Raw genomic sequence first — 16,117 nt, 5'->3', positions numbered from 1 at the left:
CTTTTAGCCGACAGAAGACAAGGTACAAGGTTGAGTGAATAACGATACAAATTGAGTGAACAATGAGATTTCTATCACTGGCAAAGAGCCCCTTCTGGATGGGTTGATGAACCCACTTTTGTGATGTGTAACTTGTCACACCGACCTCCACCAGGTGGCGCTGTACGATACGTATTTACATGGACGATTGGGGTCCGTCCCTCGCCCTAAACCACTGGGAAGATGAATTATTTTATTTATGATATGCTTTTCACTTGAATTCTAGGCTTGTTCTTCCAGGTGGATCTTCATGTTCCAGGTGCCTTCACAAATGGGACAAATGTACGGCCACGAGCGGAGCACTCGGCACGAGTCCTCCCTCGTTGGTTGTAACATCAATTTATGGGTTTCCGAAGGAGACCTCCCATGACTTGAAGCATCCACCTCCGTTTCGGTAAAGAATCACGTTTCGAGGGCACAGTTGTAAAGTTTTGTTGTTTTCATATTTTTGTCCTGGGGGTTATCCTGGACAGTATAAATCCTGGACAGTTTGTCCTGGTATCTTGCTGAATCCTGGACAGTCTTCGTTGTTGTTTTGTATGCAGTTTATGTCTGCTGGTTGCATCATTTTCTGGAAACGTGGCTGTGCTGCTGATGCAGTGCCCCTGATTTGTACCTGAAAACTGACATCACACCCCTCCGGGTTAAAGGTCAACGTCTTACACCCCTGGGAGTACTAAAACCACCATTTAGGTTTCTCGGCACGGAGACAGCTGACCAATCTCCTCGAAGCGACCCAGAGATCTCTCACATCCAGGATGGTGTACCCCTACCTTCACAAAGTTGAGAGACAAAGAGACACACAGAGAGAGACACACAGAGAGACACACACACACAGAGAGACACACAGAGAGACACACAGAGAGAGACACACAGAGAGAGACACACAGAGAGAGACGCAGAGAGAGAGACGCACAGAGAGAGACGCACAGAGAGAGACGCACACGGAGAGACGCACACGGAGAGACGCACACGGAGAGACGCACACGGAGAGACACGCACACGGAGAGAGACGCACACGGAGAGAGACGCACACGGAGAGAGACGCACACGGAGAGAGACGCACACGGAGAGAGACGCACACGGAGAGAGACGCACACGGAGAGAGACGCACACGGAGAGAGACGCACACGGAGAGAGACGCACACGGAGAGAGACGCACACGGAGAGAGACGCACACGGAGAGAGACGCACACGGAGAGAGACGCACACGGAGAGAGACGCACACGGAGAGAGACGCACACGCACGCACGCACACGCAGAAAAAAAGAAAAAGTGCCGGTCTATGGAGACCAATCCAGCACTCTGACCATGATGCACCGTGCTGCCTTGACAAATCCAAGCAGCAGGGAAGTATGGGGAAGATTTGGCCCCCGACTTGTGTTGGGGGCTACAACCACCACGAAGAGACATCCCCAATAGTTGTTGATGTGCCTTGTCTTGCTTGGTATTTAACCTTTGTGCCACCATTGTCATGGAGATTAACAACCTCTTTCCAGCCAGGAGCCTGATGGCTTATGTCATCTCGTCTATAAAAGTGTTCTACAAGTTGAAGATGCTCAACATTAAGAGAAAAAGACAGAAAGAAAGAGAGAGAGAGAGAGAGACAGACAGACAGGGAGACAGACAGGGAGACAGACAGGGAGACAGACAGGGAGACAGACAGGGAGACAGACAGGGAGACAGACAGGGAGACAGACAGAGAGACAGACAGACAGAGAGACAGACAGAGAGACTGAAAGAAAAACAGAAAGAGAAACAGAAAGAGAAACAGAAAAACAGAGTAACAAACACCACCTGTGGAGTTGAAGGGGGAGACTTGGATAAACAATGGTTGTTGGGGAGGGGGGGGGGGGGAGAAAAGGATGCAAGGGATGCACAAGATGGATACAGACGGAAAGTCCAGAAGAGAAAAACTGGAAACCTGGAAGGAGGAGGGCTTTGGGTTGACAAGGGTAGAAAAGATCATGGTTTTGGATTGGGGATGATCTGAGATGGTGGTGAACATCTGTCTTTCTTTAATTTATTTATTTTTCTATACATGGTCGAGGCTCGTGGAAGAGCTGGTACTAGTACACTGAATGGATCAGGATGCAGCAGGACAAAATGAACAGTAGAGAGAGGGGGAAACACCAAAAACATAGCTGAAGACAAAAATAGAGGAAGACTTTGATAAACCGTGGGTGTGGTGATTAACAGGGGTCAGGAAAAGATGCATAGGGTGGACAAGATGGATACAGAAGGAAACTCTCAGGAGGGAAAAGTGGACATTTAGAAGGAGGAGGGATTGGGTGGAGAGTTGGGGCACGGCGGACGATCTGAGATGGCGGTGAACAGCTGTCTTGAAGACCTGGACGGAAGAACGAGATTTAAGAGGGTATGGAAAGTGGTTCCACAGGTGGGGAAAAAGGGATACAAATGAGTGGAGGTGAGCCGTGATCCTGGATTTAGGTCATCTCACCAGAAAGGTTTTTCCCCTGAGCATCTCGACTCTTTCTTGAAAGTTTGATGTTCGTGCTTTCACATTAAAACTTGCCCCTTTTCCTTGTTGCGAGGCTGAATTCCCTGATTAAGACAGAATACAAAGGAAATGATATTTAAATTGTTCAATAATTAGTGGTTTTAGACGCAAATATTAGGGAGGGAAGATGAGAGCTTTCTATACAAATGACGATTCATAATCTTTTATCACAATTGAATTACCTCACTCTTCTGTTAATACATGAACTAGGGGAATAACTATTTCTAAACTCTTTCACGAGCCTCGATCTTGTATACAAAAAAAAAAAACCCTGTACAATCTCAACCCTTAGAAGCCATTTTTGCAACACTACCACCACCTTCCTCCTTCAGACTACTGAGCCAGAAGGAGGAAGGTGGGGTTAGTCCTTTGGTGGACAGGTTGGGTATGTGACGATAACTTATTGATTCGAGCTCGGTGAAAATCCAGATCCAGACACAATATATTTTTAGTGATTCTTCACCATGGAGACATGGAACCAAAAACAATATGAAGCATGATGTCTCAAAACGTTATGGACTAATTTGGAATAAACTTGGTGGATGAGTTGGGTACGTGACAAAAAGAAGCCGACTAGATTTTGAAGGTCCCGATCCAGATCCGGCCTATCGAAGGGATTCAAAAAGTAAACTATTTAGCCTGGCGAAAGTATGCGCTCTACCGAGTGCCGTTCTGGTCATCTATATAATAATAGCGTAAGGACTCGACTTTGTTATCCCTTTTACGCCGCACCCAGTGACCCGATGCCCACGGCACTAATGGATTTACCATCTATGAACCGCGCTCTTTGTTTATCACGTACAGACATACTCGAAAAATCTGAATTCGCCGACTTTGGGACCCAAAAGCATCCGATTAACGGCCGATACGACGCCATCGTATTGGCGTCTGCTGGGCGAAGGCGATGCGAGCCGTCCGCTGATTGGACAGTCGAGTGGTGTGAACCAAATGGTCTTTTTATTCCCTTGAACATTTTAAATTAGGATATATAAGGAAACGTCTTTATCGTCATTTTAATAAAGTTAAATGGAGTGACGTTGCGATTCTCTGGTCGTATTCAACTATGTGTGAATTATATAAATAACAACTCACGGTCTGAGGTAACTCGGCTAAAAATTATCCGATTTGCACAAATAAAGTTTATGAATGGTTGCACAGACCCCTACTTCTCACTAAAAGTGGAAACGGAATGTAAATCGGAGTTAAAGCAAGGTCGCTCCGTGGAGCGGCCTGCACGTACTCAACTATGTCTGAATTAATATATAAATAACAACTCGCGGTCTGAGGTAACTCGGCTAAAAATTATCCGATTTGCACCAAATAAAGTTTATGAATGGTTGCACAGACCCCTACTTCTCACTAAAAGTGGAAACAGAATGTAAATCGGAGTTAAAACAAGGTCGCTCCATGGAGTGGCCTGCACGTACTCAACTATGTGTGAATTAATATATAAATAACAACTCGCGGTCTGAGGTAACTCGGCTAAAAATTATCCGATTTGCACCAAATAAAGTTTATGAATGGTTGCACAGACCCCTACTTCTCACTAAAAGTGGAAACGGAATGTAAATCGGAGTTAAAATAAGTGTTTGTTTTGTATCAAGCAAATGCACGTGGAGCATGCTTGCGAGCGAGCTGCCTTCTGGAGGTGACGTCACATGGATTACGTCATCGGCTTTGAGGTATGGGGCAGAATTTTTAGGGGCGTTCCCAAGTGGTTCGGTTTTCTTTCATTTTTAATGTTTCAGAGTGAATATAACAAAAAATCAATGCCATATTTGAATTCACCATAAAAAGACATTTAGATGACATCAAATGCATTTTAAGTGAGATTCCGTGGCTGTGGACCTTTAAGAGCTATCTATATAATAATAGCTTAAGGACTCGACTTTGTTATCCCTTTTACGCCGCACCCAGTGACCCGATGCCCACGGCACTAATGGATTTACGATCTACGAACCGCGCTCTTTGTTTATCACGTACAGACATACTCGAAAAATCTGAATTAGCCGACGTTGGGACCCAAAAGCATCCGATTAACTGCCAATACGACGCCATATTACGACGCCATCGTATTGGCGTCTGCTGGGTGAAGGCGAAGCAAGCCGTCTGCTGATTGGACAGGCGAAGGCGAAAGCAAGCCGTCCACTGAGTGGACAATCCAGAGCATGCATTTGTGCCGGTGTCGGCGATCGTTGTGCATATACGCACTCTTCATTCTCATCTTTCTTCCTAACTCTTACTCGGACAAGCAAATCCCCTATGCCATCCATAATGGTACACTCTATCCATACACCACATCCTCCCTTCCGTGGATGTTCCACGGGTTTTGGCTAGTTCAATGTATATTTTCATCCATTAAGAGGTTTGTCAGGAACCCATTGTGGGAGATATTTCCAGGCAGGTAGCCACTGGATAAGATGTAATATATATTTTTTGAGATTCAGGATTTATTGGGTGAAAAGCAAACACGTTTTTCAGTAATTTTATCCCTCGTTTTCACTCTTTTCAACAGTGTTTAGCAATCTGATTCGTTCCCCAACCTCTGCCCTACTCTCCACTGAACACCCATTTCCCCCAACATCCACACTCTCGCTGTCATAAAGAAAAATAGAGCCTGATTTTTGAGTTACCCTACATTTATTAGTTGAAATGTTACTTTTGATTAATTTTCTTCACACCAAGAAGTATTGGAATTGTTGCTTTTCCACATAGGTTAGGGACCACCTGGGATGAAGACCACCTCCTGATATGTTTTTATTCCCATAAATGATGACCTGGGACAAGTCAGATGAAAGACTATAAAAATTGTATGTGCTACTTCCTCTCAACGCTCAGCATTTACAGGACAGAGCACTGCCCGCCCCATGGTTTGGGGGGAATTCCTCCTTAAATACGAGGAGAAAAATTGACCAGCAGATGGCGCCGACGGTACCCAGAATGCCCTCGGGAAGTTGCTCACTTCGGGCTGATTCACTCATTTCCCTAAGGTCAGCAGCCATGTTCGTCTGAAGTAAAGTCTGGTGTAGTCTCATGTATTTATCTGCATGTTTGTGTGACAGCTCATCGACAATTGTGGAACAAATACTTTAACAAGGATGGAGACCAGCCAGGCAGGTCAATGGGTAGGCGCCAGACTAAAAGTAGTCACATTTTTGGGGAGTAGGAAACTTTATTTTTCTGTCTGGCCAAGTCACCCCCACCTTCACAGTGGTCGTGGTGAAGAGGGTTCTCCTTGTTTCATGACGAGGTGAATGGCACTGGCCAGTCTTCTTCTTCTTTTTCGTCTTCGTCCTTGTCTTCTTCGTCCTTTTCTTCTTTGTCTTTTTTGTTTTTCGTCCTCGTCTCCTTTCTTTTCTTACATTCTGTCATTTTTAGTCTGTTATTTTTCATCGTTCTTGTCCAGGACTCTGTGGGATCTCGTGAATTCTGTCTCTGAACAGTACCGGAAATAAACATATCGCAGGTGAGGACCTCCTGGTACTACAAGATCCCAAACCTTTTGGTAATGCTTTGAGAGGCTGATCCATGAACAGGTGCAAAATGTTAAAATGGTTGTACTGCCCATAGGCATGCACGGGGTTGGTCTGTTCATGGACATGCACGGGGGTGGTCCGTTCATGGACATGCACGGGGGTGGTCAGTTCATGGACATGCACGGGGGTGGTCCGTTCATGGACATGCACGGGGGTGGTCCGTTCATGGACATGCATGGGGGTGGTCCGTTCATGGACATGCATGGGGGTGGTCCGTTCATGACATGCATGGGGGTGGTCCGTTCATGGACATGCATGGGGGTGGTCAGTTCATGGACATGCACTCGGGTGGTCCGTTCATGGACATGCACGGAGGTGGTCCGTTCATGGACATGCACGGAGGTGGTCCGTTCATGGATATGCATGGGGGAGAGGGGTTGTGGCATTCCTGAGGCCATCAATGCCATTGTTACGACAATGTGTTCACATGAGTTTGTGGGACGATATTGAATATCTTGGACCAGTTTGTAAATTTGTTTAGGTACCTTTGACAGATGTCTTCTTCTTTTTCTTCCTTGTCTGGCCTGTCCACTACCTTTAAATGTTTTATATATTTTTATCACTATTAATATGGTTCCACAATCTAAGAATAACACATTTCCACCTGCATGTGCCAATCCACCAGCCCGTGCGCAGCGACGTTCAAGTCCTTTTAATATTTGCTTTTCCGATGTCGGGACTTTCGCTCCAACTTTTCTTCAGTGCAATCTTTTGTTCAGCTTAACTCACCTGACCTGCTGGCTCTATCTGAGTGTCAGTTGGACAGTGGTATCTCCTCTGTTTCTTTCAAGTTACCTGGTTACATTTTTCACCGACTTGATCACCCTTCTCATGGTCTTGGTGTCCATGTTAAGGATTCTCCACCTTTAGCTCGTGAAAACTCTCCTGAAAGTGGCTCTCACGAGTTTGTGTTTCCGCCTTGCTCTCCTGCATTCAACAACATATCTCTTCTTTCTGTATCGCTCACCTTCCTTTCCCTCTTGTGCCGTGGTCGATGCGATCTCAGACAGCATTGACAGGTCTATTTTACTCCACCCTGGTGCACACATCATGGTATTTGGTGACTTCAACGTTCACCACAAGGAGTGGTTGGTACACTCTCGCAATACCGACCCTCCTGGTATCAATGCCTATAATTTTTCAATCTCAAAACCTCACCCAAATTGTTTCGTCTCCCACTCATATTCCTGACCGTGCTTCTGATGGAAGATACCTGCTTGATCTCTTTCTGTGTTCAACAGCAAACAGTACAGGGACAGTAACAGCAACAGTACAGACTTTACTTGGGGAGATTTCCATAAAATAATTTCAGAATCATTGGAATCTCCCGCGATGAAGCTAACTCCGAGGGCCTTTCACTTACTCACCGCAGGCAGGTTGGTGGTCTTTCCGTCTTCTACCGACTCCTCTCCGGCCTTGCTCCCCCAGCTCTCTCTGGGCTCTGTCCCCCAAATATTCCTACAGGTCGCACAAGATCTGCCAGCAACACTCTTATGGTTAAACTGCCAAAATCAAGACTCTCTGCTCACCTTCACTCCTTCATTCCTCTTTTCTCCCGCCTCTGGAACAAACTCCCTCACCCTCTTCTATCCCACTCCTCCCTCCAGGTCTTTAAAACAGCTGTTCACCACCATCTCTTATCTTCCCCCATCCAAAACCATGATCTTTTCTACCCCCGTTAATTCACCCCAGATACACTTTTTTCTTTTGAAATTCCAACTTCTTTCCTGGAAGTCTTAGCAGTGTCCATGTGTTATTTTTTACCTCTCCCACCCCACCCCCCCTTCCCGTGCCTCCTCCCACCAAGCCCTCTCCCTCCCCCAGTTCTCCCGATGTCCCTGCTCTCAAACGTTGTACTTGTGTGCTTCCCCCTCTCTCTCTATCTTGTCTCCCACTCCCTTTGTTTGGTCTTATGTGTCCGTTTTTTGTTTTTTTTTGTCTAATGTTAGCTCTTACACGAGCTTCAATCTTGTATACAAAAAAGAATAATAATAATAATGAGGGAAAAATGGAGTTGCGCAGATATGAACCATGAGGCAGTCTTCTGACGTATGCAGCACAAGGTTGTGGGGTGGCATCATTTGATGAGAAGGTGGCTGTGCTGCTGATGCAATGCCCTCTGCTGGGTCGGGCAGGAATTTGTAATTTGGCCATGATGCCGGCGATACATTTGGCATGATGCATTTGGCTCGCCTACTCTTTGTGAAGGACACAGTGGGATCGTTAATGCCAACTTAACGAAAGCTGGCAGACGGGACGCCCAGTTTAAGGTCCATTTGAGGGACGGCACACACATTGATCATGTCATCTTGCCTGTGAAACACCAGGATGCCCGTTTATAGCCCGGTCGGGATTCAAACCCAGGCAAGACAGCTTAGAGGTGAGTGTGCATACCTCGAGGATGAAGCAGTCAAAAGGAAGTTTTGTTTTTCTAACTTCAAAGCCATTGCTTGCATTCCACTGAATAAAAACGTCAAACAAAACATGAAACCAGAATCGGGATCAGTTGGCGATCCACTCAAAAGGTGGGCATTTTTCTGTCGATGATGCAAGGTTCCATTCACACCCACACCATTCAACTGACACATGAACACACGAATGCAAACTGCAAAAGCTTCCGCAAACTGTGGTCAGCACCGGGTGGTCATGAAAACCGCTTGTGTAATTTAACTCTGCCTTATAAATGTGACATAAATAAAACCAAGATTGATCTTGCTTTTCGATTGATCCGTCCAAATCAAAAGTTCCTGCTTCTTGTTGTGCAACAAGGCTGAATGGTAGCATCATTGGCCGAGGGCGCGGCTGTGCTGCTGATGCAACGCCCTCTGCGAGTTAGCGCAGGAATTTGGAATTTGGCCATGGTGCCAGCGATAGTTTGCCTACTCTTCGCACAAGCAGATGAGCACAGACTCCCTCACCCTCACCCCAAAAAACAAAACGGAGGACTTGGGGGAAAAAAAATCGATGTTCATGGGGGAAGACAGATAAAAGGAATGTTTTATTTCAAGAAGAAATACTTCTTAACAGGAAGTTGCATTTTAATCACATGCTATCACAAAGGATTGCAATGTTGAAGACAAAAAGACAGGTACAGGACCAAAGTAATAAAATGAACGAGAATGGAGATTTTTAAAGCATATTGCAAAAAGAATACCAGTATTGTGTGAGCGACAGCGCTGGACTCATAGAACACACGTAGAAGTCCTCATGGGACGGTGGAAGTCCTCATGGGATGGTGGAAGTCCACATGGGACGGTGGAAGTCCTCATGGGACGATGAAAGTCCTCATGGGATGGTGGAAGTCCTCATGGGACGGTGGAAGTCCTCATGGGACGGTGGAAGTCCCCATGGGACGGTGGAAGTCCTCATGGGACGGTGGTGGCCTTCACATCATGCTCTTGCCATCCTTGCAGTTCTGTGCACAGGTTGCGCCGATTTGCACCCCTTTGAGCAGCAGTTGTGTAAACTCCGCGCAGCCGCAACACGTCGTCAGCGGAGCCACAAATCCATAGATGCCGCCCATCAATATGCCGAAGGGCCAGGCGAGGAAGATGAGGATGATGAACCACACGATGCTCCACAGAATGTTTCCCATCCTTGAGGGAGCAAAAGCCACAGATAACTCCGGTCTATCCTTTGGCACGGATAATACAGACTGTCCAAATGCCATATTGCAAGCATATATGATCTCATCAATATTTACTCAAGCTTCATCGAGATACCTGATCGAAATACCTGTCATTCTAAAGCTTGTGAATAGCAAGGTCATTCAGCTTCCAAAAAAATCCTCCACATTCACCAAATTTAATGCAGTCGTGGCCAAAAATATTGGCACCCTTGAACTTTTTTCAAATAACTCTTCCAAATAACTTTCGAAGACCACCAACCCTTTTTTCAAATAAATAACTTTCAATTTCAATTGACAAAAGTATTTGGCCTCCACATTCTTTATTTCACTGTTAATATTACAGAACCTTTGTTTTTTTTTGATTCAGAACTTAATATATCCTTTTAAATCAGAAAATAACAAGCGTCACGCCTAGGTCCCCCGTCGGTGAAGTGATGCGAGTTGACAAAGTGGAAGACGCAAGGTGGCCATCTTGGATTTTGACGTGGCGACCCAATTTTCAATAGCGTTCTTCCTTATGCCTAGATACACCCACACACCAGATTAGAACTTGGTACTTCGCTTATTTTTCAAGATATTCCGCTCACAAGGTTCAGACATACATGGCGGTGGCCATCTTGGATTTTGACGTGGGTTGCACCCACACACCAAATTAGAATTCGGTCCTTTGCTTACGCACGCACAGACGGATGGACGGACGCATACACAGACGGAGGGGAAAACCATAGTCCCCCTTTCGCTCCGCGGTGCGACGGGGGACAAAAAAATGGCATTGACAAAATTATTGACACCCGAGACTTAATATTTGGTAGCACAGACTTTGGACAAAATAACTGCAGTCAAGCGCTTCCTTTGGCCATGAATGAGCTCCCTCCTGCTCCACTGGCAGTTTGGCCCACTCTTCTTATGCAAACTGCTCCAGTTCTCCCAGATTTGAAGGGTGCCTTCTCCCAACTGCTGTTTTCAGGTTGTCAATGTCAACAATGTTGTTAATGTTAACAATTTTCTGGAATAAATGGTGCATTATTTGGAAAAGTGCCATTGTGCCAATATTTTTGGCCACGACTATATATAGTAGTGTAAAGCTCCGAGCGGAGATTGTACCCATAACACGTTTAAGATAAGCACATTAGGACATATCGATTGCCCCCCAATGTTTTAATAACACGGGATTCAAAATATTGGCCAGAGGTGCACGAGATGGGAACACTAATACGTAACAGGCGAACAAATTATTCTGCAATTTCACGCACAAGGTCAAAATTGATTTTATTTACTTTTATTAATCCGACATAAACTCAGAGATCCTCTATTCCCAAAGTAATTGGAACGAAATCTGAATTTTCATCCGCAAACCAAATTTCTTTTTCAATTATCCCAGAAGTAACACAATGCCATTCACTACCTTATTATATTGATGACACAAGGTGTGTTCGAACAGAAAGGTGAGTCTGGAATGAATGTGAAGATAAACAGTTGAGGTCTGTGTGAACGGAAGTAAGTTACATCAAAACTATGGAGAAGTTAATCTGTAAGGAATCATCGACTAGTCCGGAGTCAATCTGTTTGAATATGACAAAAGTACTTTGCCCAGTGAAGCTCACAAACTAATGACACAGCTCACAGGCCGAAGGCGAGACACTCGCAATCTAAGGGCAACACTCACTCGCAGACCCAGGGAGACGCTCACTCGCAGACCCAGGGAGACGCTCACTCGCAGACCCAGGGAGACGCTCACTCACAGACCCAGGGAGACGCTCACTCGCAGACCCAGGGAGACGCTCACTCGCACACCCAGGGAGACGCTCACTCGCAGATCCAGGGAGACGCTCACTCGCAGACCCAGGGAGACGCTCACTCGCAGACCGACCCAGGGAGACGCTCACTCGCAGACCCAGGGAGGCGCTCACTCACAGACCCAGGGAGACGCTCACTCGCAGACCCAGGGAGACGCTCACTCGCAGACCCAGGGAGACGCTCACTCACAGACCCAGGGAGACGCTCACTCGCAGACCCAGGGAGATGCTCACTCACAGACCCAGGGAGACGCTCACTCGCAGAACCAGGGAGACGCTCACTCGCACACCCAGGGAGACGCTCACTCGCAGACCCAGGGAGACGCTCACTCGCAGAACCAGGGAGACGCTCACTCGCACACCCAGGGAGACGCTCACTCGCAGAACCAGGGAGACGCTCACTCGCACACCCAGGGAGACGCTCACTCGCAGATCCAGGGAGACGCTCACTCGCACACCCAGGGAGACGCTCACTCGCAGATCCAGGGAGACGCTCACTCGCAGACCCAGGGTCCAGGGAGACACAAGTTGTTTTTTTGTCGCCTGTAAGTTTGATGTGTTGTTACAAAGTTCCCGTCGGCTCCGTCATGGTGAAGAAAATGAATCATATTTTAGATCCTTGTTAATTTTTTACTTTTGGTGTAATCTGTGGATGGATTTCGTGCTATATTTCTACATCGGTAATATTTACACCCTCATGTGGCACGGTGATTGACATTGTGAATCAGTGTTTTACAACGTGTCCCATAAACCATGTTACATAATACCGAATGGATGATAAAGAACCAGGAACATGTGGAACCCTGGAAGATCGAAATGTTAACCCTGGAAGGTGGAAATGTTAACCCTGGAAGGTGGAAATGTTAACCCTGGAAGATCTAAATGTTAACCCTGGAAGGTGGAAATGTTAACCCTGGAAGGTGGAAATGTTAACCCTGGAAGGTGGAAATGTTAACCCTGGAAGATCGAAATGTTAACCCTGGAAGGTGGAAATGTTAACCCTGGAAGGTGGAAATGTTAACCCTGGAAGGTGGAAATGTTAACCCTGGAAGATCGAAATGTTAACCCTGGAAGATCGAAATGTTAACCCTGGAAGGTGGAAATGTTAACCCTGGAAGATCGAAATGTTAACCCTGGAAGGTGGAAATGTTAACCCTGGAAGATCTAAATGTTAACCCTGGAAGGTGGAAATGTTAACCCTGGAAGATCGACATGTTTACCCACTTTGGACGATCTGGCCGAGTTCGAACTGCGAACTACTAATGGATACGGACGGACCAGGGCCAGCTGTCCCCAACGTCCCCCTTCTTCTTCAGAGGGGACATGCTAATGTAAAATGGCTTCACCTGCATTTCCTGAACATCACGTGACATATTTCAGCGAAATATAATTGTGTAATTTGGTGACGAAATAGAGCAAAGGAAAACGAAACAAACAGAACTGAGAAAGGGAAATGAAACGAAGTAACGTGATGACAAAGCCTGAGGCCTAACATGAAGTACAACTACAAGTGTTACATGTGAATTATAGCGCCAACAATTCCCCAACGTCACTAATACGAACAAGTAACAAACGACACATTTTAACCTTTTTCACATCAATCGCGAATGATTCACAAATGCGGATTAATTATCGTCGCTTGATCATTGACGATTCGCATAATATCCATAATCGAGCAAAACATTCATCGTTTACACAACAATCAGCCTTAGTATTAGTAAGTTACACCAGGAAAGTCCAGGTTCTTTGTTTTTCTTGTGAATGAAACGTCAAATTAACGTTTGGTAAACGTCACTTTGAACGCGTCATCGACACATACACATTTTAAATACAGATGTCACGGTTCACAAACTTATAAACAAACCAAATGAAGGCGCCAGATATTTGATCATTAGAGGATTTTTGCAAAACTCACTTCCAAAGTGTTTCCAGGGGAAATGAAGCGACTTGTGGGAGACGCGAATCCAGGACAACTGCCACGTCCAGACATCTAAACTCCGCCCACCCACACGTTAGCCCCGCCCCCACCCGTTAGCCCCGCCCTGTGCGCTTTGGACCCACAAATCCACACGTCTTCCTCAAATCTTCCATTCAAAAGCAACGTTCAATATTTACAAAATCAAGGATTTATCGAACATGTGCTTGTGGTTTGTTACAAAGGGATTAACAAAATTAAATACAGCTGTTGATGCCCACAACTACTACGACTATCACTACTACTACTATTACTACTACGACTACTACTACTACTACTGCGACTATGATTACTACTACTACTATTACTACAACTATTACTACTACTTCTATTATTATTATTACTACTATTACTACTACTACTAGTATTACTACCACTACTACTACTATTACTACTAGTATTACTACCACTACTACTACTATTGCTACTACTATTATTACTACTATTATTATTACTACTACTACTATTACTACAACTATTACTACTACTTCTATTATTATTATTACTACTACTACTACTATTACTACTACTACTAGTATTACTACCACTACTACTACTATTACTACTAGTATTACTACAACTACTACTACTATTGCTACTACTATTATTACTACTACTACTACTAGTACTAATATTACTACTACTACAAGTATTACTACTACTAGTACTATTACTACTAGTACTAGTACTACTACTATTACTACCATTATTATTACTATTGCTACTACTATTACTACAACTATTACTACTACTACTATTATTATTACTACTACTACTATTGCTACTAGTATTACTACCGCTACTACTATGACTACTATGACTAATACTAATATTACGACTACTACAAGTATTACTACTACTACTAGTACTAGTACTACGACTGCCACGACTACTACTACTAGTACTACTACTATTACTATTACTACTACTGGTAGTAGTAGTACTACTACTATTACAAATACAACTACTATTACTACAACTAGTACTACTACTATTACGACTAATACTACTACTACTACCACCACCACTACCATAACTACTAATACTACTACCGCTAATAATACTACCACAACTACTACTACTACCAGTACCGCTAATACTACAACCCCTAATAATACTACTACTTCTAATACGACTACTACTACTAATAATAATACTAATAATACTACGACCGCTAATACTACAACCCCTACTAATACTACTACTTCTACTCCGACTACTACAACTATTACTACTACGACCACGACTACCACTAATAATACTACGACCACGAATACCACTAATAATACTACGACTAGCGCTAATACCACTACCCCTACGACTACAACTACTCGAACTACCCAAAGATGGCTCTCCCGTAGGCAATTGTGCACGACCTCTGCACCATCCTCTCGGACTCAGCGCGGGTATTCCAACTCGAACCAATCAAATCCACTTCTCCAAGGCGGAACACGTGGAGGCAAAATCCCGGGTTGACTCCGCCAGGCGATTCCCTCTTGTGTTTCCCTCTTGAGTTTCCCTCTTGTGATTCCCTCTTGTGATTCCCTCTTGTGTTTCCCCCTTGTGATTCCCTCTTATGTTTCCCTCTTGTGTTTCCCCCTCGTGATTCCCTCCTGTGATTCCCTCTTGTGATTCCCTCTTGTGTTTCCCTCTTGTGATTCCCTCTTGTGATTCCCTCTTGTGATTCCCTCCTGTGATTCCCTCTTGTGTTTCCCTCTTGTGATTCCCTCCTGTGATTCCCTCTTGTGTTTCCCTCTTGTTATTCCCTCTTGTGATTCCCTCTTGTGTTTCCCCCTTGTGATTCCCTCCTGTGATTCCCTCTTATGTTTCCCTCTTGTGTTTCCCCCTCGTGATTCCCTCCTGTGATTCCCTCTTGTGATTCCCTCTTGTGATTCCCTCTTGTGATTCCCTCTTGTGTTTCCCTCTTGTGATTCCCTCTTGTGTTTCCCTCTTGTGATTCCCTCCTGTGATTCCCTCTTGTGATTCCCTCTTGTGATTCCCTCCTGTGATTCCCTCTTGTGTTTCCCTCTTGTGTTTCCCTCTTGTGATTCCCTCCTGTGATTCCCTCTTGTGATTCCCTCTTGTGTTTCCCTCTTGTGATTCCCTCTTGTGTTTCCCCCTTGTGATTCCCTCTTGTGATTCCCTCTTGTGTTTCCCTCTTGTGATTCCCTCCTGTGATTCCCTCTTGTGATTCCCTCTTGTGATTCCCTCCTGTGATTCCCTCTTGTGATTCCCTCTTGTGATTCCCTCTTGTGATTCCCTCTTGTGATTCCCTCCTGTGATTCCCTCTTGTGTTTCCCTCTTGTGTTTCCCTCTTGTGATTCCCTCCTGTGTTTCCCTCTTGTGATTCCCTCCTGTGATTCCCTCTTGTGTTTCCCTCTTGTGATTCCCTCTTGTGATTCCCTCTTGTGTTTCCCCCTTGTGATTCCCTCCTGTGATTCCCTCTTGTGATTCCCTCTTGTGATTCCCTCTTGTGATTCCCTCTTGTGTTTCCCTCTTGTGATTCCCTCTTGTGTTTCCCTCTTGTGATTCCCTCCTGTGATTCCCTCTTGTGATTCCCTCCTGTGATTCCCTCTTGTGTTTCCCTCTTGTGTTTCCCTCTTGTGATTCCCTCCTGTGATT

At 45.1% G+C, this 16,117-nt stretch overlaps 1 long non-coding RNA gene across 1 annotated transcript; it reads right to left on the bottom strand.

Moving 5' to 3' along the window:
* Window positions 1–9,075: 9,075 nt before the first annotated feature.
* LOC137417977 (uncharacterized) lies at window positions 9,076–13,521 on the bottom strand. Its single transcript, XR_010982548.2, has 2 exons — window positions 13,436–13,521; window positions 9,076–9,692 (listed from the first exon to the last, which is right to left on the bottom strand). It is a non-coding gene; the product is annotated as an uncharacterized LOC137417977 (long non-coding RNA).
* Window positions 13,522–16,117: the final 2,596 nt, after the last annotated feature.

Source organism: Myxine glutinosa, chromosome 1, assembly GCF_964187855.1.
Source record: "Myxine glutinosa chromosome 1, kmMyxGlut1.1, whole genome shotgun sequence".
NCBI lineage: Eukaryota > Metazoa > Chordata > Myxini > Myxiniformes > Myxinidae > Myxine > Myxine glutinosa.
The sequence above is the reverse complement of the archived record's forward strand: the minus strand, read 5'-3'. Positions and strand labels throughout refer to the sequence as shown.